The sequence below is a fragment of the Syngnathoides biaculeatus genome, chromosome 11, assembly GCF_019802595.1.
Source record: "Syngnathoides biaculeatus isolate LvHL_M chromosome 11, ASM1980259v1, whole genome shotgun sequence".
Lineage (NCBI taxonomy): Eukaryota > Metazoa > Chordata > Actinopteri > Syngnathiformes > Syngnathidae > Syngnathoides > Syngnathoides biaculeatus.
Genome location: NC_084650.1, coordinates 10,511,675 through 10,518,163, shown reverse-complemented (window position 1 = coordinate 10,518,163; position 6,489 = coordinate 10,511,675).

Here is a 6,489-nt window from a genome sequence, read left to right as displayed (position 1 = left end):
AAGTGCGTCTTATCCTACTAATGCTCCTTGTCTTCATCCATGCTACGAAAGAACAGGAAGTACTTCGCATCGTGCAGGTGCCTCCCATATAATGACCATCAACCGGGGGAAAAAAAAAAACCCAATTAGTGTTTTTGTTATGTGCAGGCGTCGGCTTGCCGCAGGATTTGTCCCGCCGGGCTCGGTGGCCCAGAGCAAGCCGGGGGCCCTGATAGCACAGCAGAGGGGAAGATTATTGATCACGCATTCAAGTGCACGTGTCGTAAAGCGGTTGTTATCGCGCTGACACAAAAGCGAGCTCGCGCCTGCACTCGCCGCTTCTAATTAGCTCATCTCTTACTAATGGAGCGAGCGTATGCTCTCCTCGGGAGCTTGCCTGGCCCTTGATTACAAAGCGTGCGTGTTCTAAATATAATCCACGTTGCGCAATCTAAAAAAAAAGAAAAAAGCATCTCTGTGTGATACTGTAAGAAATGTATCGATTTACCGACATGTTGCGTTCGTTCGTCTTCCGCACGGCGAAGCGAATCCCAGGAGCCACGTAGCCGGATTCAAAACAACCCTGCAGACTTTTGGTGCTTGAAAATATATCGGCAAACATTCGAAACGGGGCTCAAAGTTTTGAAAAATTGAAGCTAAATGCACGGAAAACATGCCCTGCAAATACTACTACAAGCTGAGTAATGGATGTTGCTACATATTTCATGCGGGAAACTGTATCCCTTGAAAACCTCCGCTGGTTGTTGAAAAGTATTTGAGCAGGCGGGCTTACTGACGACGTGACAACGAGGCACTCTGAGGAGGCCACGTCCCCCGTCCACACATCAGGTTGTCTTTTTTTTCCCCCTCTTTCGCGTTCCTTTCTTTGACACGTGTGCGCTTGAGGCTGACAACGAGGCGCTCTGAAGCAGCCGAGTGTCCGAAGGGAAGTCCCGTTTGAAGCGCTCTTGCGAAGGAAGATGCTCAAGTTCTTGCGGAGTGAGGGAAGCTTTTGTATCCCATTTGCTTCGGTGCCGTTCGGTTGCTGCATTCAAACGTTTTTGTTTTGGTTGCGTCAGTAATAAAGCAGGTGGCGTCGTTTTGGTCCGCGGCCACGAAAGCAGCTGCGCTCGTGCCGCCGCCATCGATTGCCACCCCCCCCCCCCATTTCTGCTGGTCTTTATACTTTCTAATCACCCGCTCAGATTTCGTCTTCGGTCCCGCCCGATTGTCTCGCCAAGAGGAACGCCAAAACGTCCCGGCCGAGTCGGCGCATTTGGCGATCCGCTTGTGTCAGAAAGTCCGCGCCAGTGCTCTCAAAAATGGCCGCTCGTAATGGCGGGCGCTGAAGGACGTCGTGACGAATGCTTGCCCAGAATGTTGATGCGGCTTCACCTTAGCACTGACAAGTGTGAACGGTGACCGCACGATAGCGTTCACAAATAGCAGCGCTAGCAATGCTAAGCTAAGATGGACAGTGCCAACAAACAGGTGGCTACGTTGGTTGCGTGACATAACCGCGATCCGATGAATGTCCTCAACGTCGCCGCCGTCGATGAGGCCGGCGCGCACATTCTGAACCTTTTGTTTGTGTTTTTGTGTCATCCCCAAAGTTTCAGCGGCGGTTGATTCCACCTGCTCGTCGCACCCCAAGGAGAACGAGGAGGCGGCGACCGGCGTCATCGAGCAGGCCGAAGCAATTTTGCAGCAGGAACGGCCGCTAGCGAAAACACAGCTGAGGTCAGTCCGGGGTCGCGAGCGCGCTTTCCGCACCGGTCGCCGTCTCCCCCGCGTCGGAATTTGTTTGCTCCGCCGTCGGCCCGCTGAGGCCTCCGCCTCCCTCCGAGCCCGACTTCTGTCGATTATCGCCGAGCGCCTCGGGCGCCAACTGAAAGGTGCGACTTTATGTTTTGAAAATGCTGCAGGATTACAGATTCACAGTCAGATTCTCTTAGGATAACACGATAGATATATATGAACACAACTTTGGTCATGCGGTACTTTTAACCGCCGCAATTTTCTGTCGACCAGTCGCTCTTCCGATTCCGGTGGCTCGTCAGTACGTCGTCGCTTCGCGCCGGCTGTTGTGCAATCTTCTTCTGTGCCGTCCATCATGTTTTATTCCTCCGCAGACAGGAATGAAAATATAATCAAATCGCTGTAGCGCTGCCTCAAACAGAGATTCAACCCCCCCCCCCCCCACCTTCACAACCTGCAATAAACTCAGCTAATCAAAAGTTATTGTGGCTCTCTGAAAAGTGCCATAAAAAGAGCAATTATCCAAGCGTTCGACTGCCGCCCGGCTTACGTGGGCCGTCGCGGACGCTGCCATCCAAGCTCTTTATGGGCCTTCCAAGCAGAAAGCAAGACGGGAAGATTTGATTGGGAACGAGGAGCAAATCGGACCCCGAAGGTCTCGCTAAAATGTTTACGGCACGAGATTTTGTGCCGGTTCTGTTCAGCATTTCGAGCGCAACATTCCCCATTTTACATTTGGGGTGAGCGATTTACCGAGGCTGCCGGGTGGAGACGGAGGGGAGAGAAATTGATGGGGGAGAAGAAAGTACGAGGAGGGAGAGTGTCTGTTGAATAATTCAATGTGTCCTGTCTGGATGAGTTAGCATCAGAGGAGTTCGGGGGCACCGCCCACCAGGGGTGCCTCTAAACCCGCCTCACCTGTGCCCCCCCCCACCCCCGGGGCTGTTTCTTCACACGTATGCAAATACGCACGCCCGCAGCACAAGGAAGGCAAGAAGAAAAAAAAAAAAAATATATATATATATATATATATATATCTTTAGCCGCCATCTTGCACGGCCGCCTCATCACGCGTTCGCGTGCTCCCAAACAAAAAGCGGCCAATCTCTTGCGGCGCATGTTGTGAATTATTCAAGCGCTGAGAGGAAACGCCGGGGGCCCGCCCACCAGATTGCAGGTGACCCCTCAGCCGGCGGCAAGGACAAGGCGACACTTCCCACGGCTGTCACTTTGCGGGGGAGGGGGGCACTTTCGAAAACGCACCTTGACTGTGACATTTGCATGTACTGGAAATATGAATTGAAACATTTAAGTGCCAGAATTTTACTTTGTGTGGCGGAACGAGGACCGTCAATGACTTTTTGGACAAGCCAGACAACGACCCATCCTGACAGTCCCCCCCCCACCCCCAGGGAAATTCTTAAAACTGACACCGAATAAGGCACTCGGGTTCCATTACTACTTGTAATTGATACTTTTGGAATAAATAAATTGGCGTATTGTAGCCGTGTGCAATTTTCTCAAGTGTCCTCCATTTGAGCACATTTGGCAGGAGTGACTTTGAGAAAAGAGGAATTGCACGTGTACGATTTGCTCACACAGTTTCTCGCCAGTTCTGAGGAGTCGTGCACGGGTTGGGTCGATGGAATAGGGGGGGGGGGGGTGTCCCTTTGCACAAAATTGATGCCATGTGATGGACGTTGCCTGTTTACTTGTACAAAACGTGTCCTTTTCCCTCCCAGTCTTCACGGCCCGAGCACCTGGTTGAAGACACGTTGTGGCCCGTGCGAGTCCGTCAGGTCCGGCCGGCCCACCGGGAAGAAGTACGAGGACAACGAGGACAACCCGAAGCGACCTCATCGCAGCGCCAAACATCGGGAAAGAAGCGAGCACGAGATAAGATTTTTCTTTTGAGTCTGTGGAAGAAAGCGAAAGCCTACTAGAACATCTGAACTTCATTTGGGGTCAATCAATAAATTCCGACTCCCATTTAACAAAAGCATGAACGTGATTAATTGAGTCATTCCGAACATCTTGATTCTGTGTTTTTTTTCCCCCGTTCGGTTACGAGAATCACCAAATTCAATTTCCATCTCCCAACGCGAGCGAGCAAACGTCTGTTCAGTCGCCCCCAAAAGTAGAAAAAAAACCAAAAAACAATCCCGGCGCAGCCGTCTTGGTCGGCCCGCTTTTCCCAGAGTTCGACTTCCGCTTCCAGGCCCCCTCCCGTTGAAACTCGCATTGAATTTATTTGTCTCATTCTATATTAAGCTAAGCCAACAAAAATGTACAGCAAGTCATCGGTGACTGGGAAAAAAAAAAATAGATATGAATTTTTGGGAACTTTGGATAATCAACTGCCGTGCTCCAGTCCATTTTTGTGTAAACCTGGCGTACTTCTTCGAACCGTTTTAGCAGTTTTTCTTACCTTTAATTTAAGAAGTGGAAGCTTCCTCTTCTGGTTATAAAAAAAACCCCGCAATATCTGCAATATAATGTAGTAATGCAGGACAAAAGTGGTAGTACATTTCTGCGACTATCTAAAAATATATATTTTTTTAACGAGTTCATTATGCGAATGAAGAGATTTGCAGGCCGAACTGATTTGAGTTCAAATCTTAATCAAGTAAAATTAGGGAATAATAAACAAATGTAGTACTTTTACTAAATGGCACCTTTCAACAATGAATAATGTAAATCATGTACAATCTCAGTGTGTACCACGAGATTTCCGTGAAGTGATAATCAAATGATTATTTTCATTATTAATCTCTTTTTTCCAATATCTGACATACGGCGTTATATAAAAGTTAAGTTTCAATAACAGGGAATTTAAATGTACAGTAATAGAAAAAAAAAAAAAAAAGAATGCAACATATTCTCAAAACGTGTTCAATTCCGATTTAAAGCCACGGCCGTTGAATTTCTTACCCGGATTGGGAGTAAACTTCATTTGAATTTACATAACTGTGTATTTTTTTCAAATTTTATTTTGTTCCGTTCTCAATTTGCGTGTCCCGCTTGTCGTGACCTTTGCAACTGTGGTCTCAGTTCGATGTCGGTGGCAAATTTCAAACCAACACATTGAAGGAGCGGCATCGTCTTTCCTTTCTTTTGTTTTTATTGTCACAACAGATAACATTGACATTGTGGGCGCGCCGTGACCGAACGTGAACGACTGACAGCATTTTGCGCCACCCTCCAGTGAAACTTTGGAGTAAATCGAGAGCTCGTGCAGGTGCTGGCGCGCTGGCCCTTTAAGAGCCGTGACGTCGTACTTTGTACTGCTATAAATGGAAACCTGTCGGAACATTTATTTGGTTTGCCGGAGATCTGTCTTGAGGTCTGTGGACTCGTATGCTCCTTGTCCTTACCCGTAAGCCGATTCAGCGCACTAGTAAAGCGACTCCAACACGAGTAGAACTTTCTTTCTTACTCGCAAGGTTTTACTGGGGCATTTCTGCCTACAAGTAGGACAACTTTGGCATACTAGAGGGACAACGACACTTTAATAGTGAGGTGCACTAGTAAGGTGGTTATCCTACGTGCATGCTAAAGAGAGGAGGAAAAGCTTACTAGTACAAGCACCTTCAACTGGAGAGCAAAAAAGTCTTTGTCGTTACTAGTCAGACAATTAGAGGACTAGTCGAATGACAAGGGTGCGCTACTAGCATAAATGTCATGTTGTTTTACCGCTACTGTATGAACTTTTGCATACTGGTTGGAAAACGACGTTACTAGTGAGGCAAAGCTATTAACGATATCAAATAAATCTTCGAACGGCTTTCCATTGCAATGCGCATCTACTGTACTTGCGCCTTTTTTTTTTTTTTTTTTTTTTAACATTTTAAGTGTGTGACGACCGAGCAGAGTATTTGACTTCCGACCAAGCCCGGTGGTGCCTTGAGATACGATCGAGCCGACTTCTGCCTTTACTGCATTGCCAGCGAATTCCTCTCAACAAGTCACAGTCTAAGCAGTTTTGCACATTTGATGCCACTCCCAGCTGAAGTTTAGTGTCAAACTAATCAATGAAATGTACACGTTGGGTATTCAAAGAAACTACAAGGTTTTGCCTTTCGTCCTCCTAGCTTAATAGTAACCAACATTGCAAAATGGCATAGATGGGCGATCAGCTAGCGCCTATGTGGTGCTGTTAAAATGCTATTTGGAGACAGAAAATATAATAACGCTCTCAGGCATATATTCTTTTTCCTCTAATTGATTCTGAGTTTACCTGGTGACTTACAGTTGTTGTGAAACTCTTCTTTGTTGGTATCTGCATGACTGGATTGAGCAAGTAGCTAAGAAGGAGCAGCACAATGTCCACTGACTTGAAGCAAAAAAACAAGCCAAAAACTACGAACATGGGAACATTGCAATATCTGTTTTTTGTAAAGTCCAATATTAGAGAGTGCTATTAGCCTTATTTTTTATTTATTTATTTTTTTCAATGGTATTTCGATTCATTCTTATCTCAAGGCACCAACTGCGAATGTAACGATCGGATCTCCTGAGGACGACATTTGCGACATTTCTACTGCTAAATGACAAATCAATTTCAATTCATAATATTTTTTTTTTTTTTTGCGTGTGTAATTAATGTAAAGCAAGACAAAAAAATGTTGCCGATGACTGACGAGGAGTTCGTTTTCTTGTGCCGGGCGTGTGCACTTGCACTTGATGCGTTTTGACCCACGTGAAAGATTTGAAGGGAACATGCAGAATCCAAAACCCGCGTCCGTCATCGTT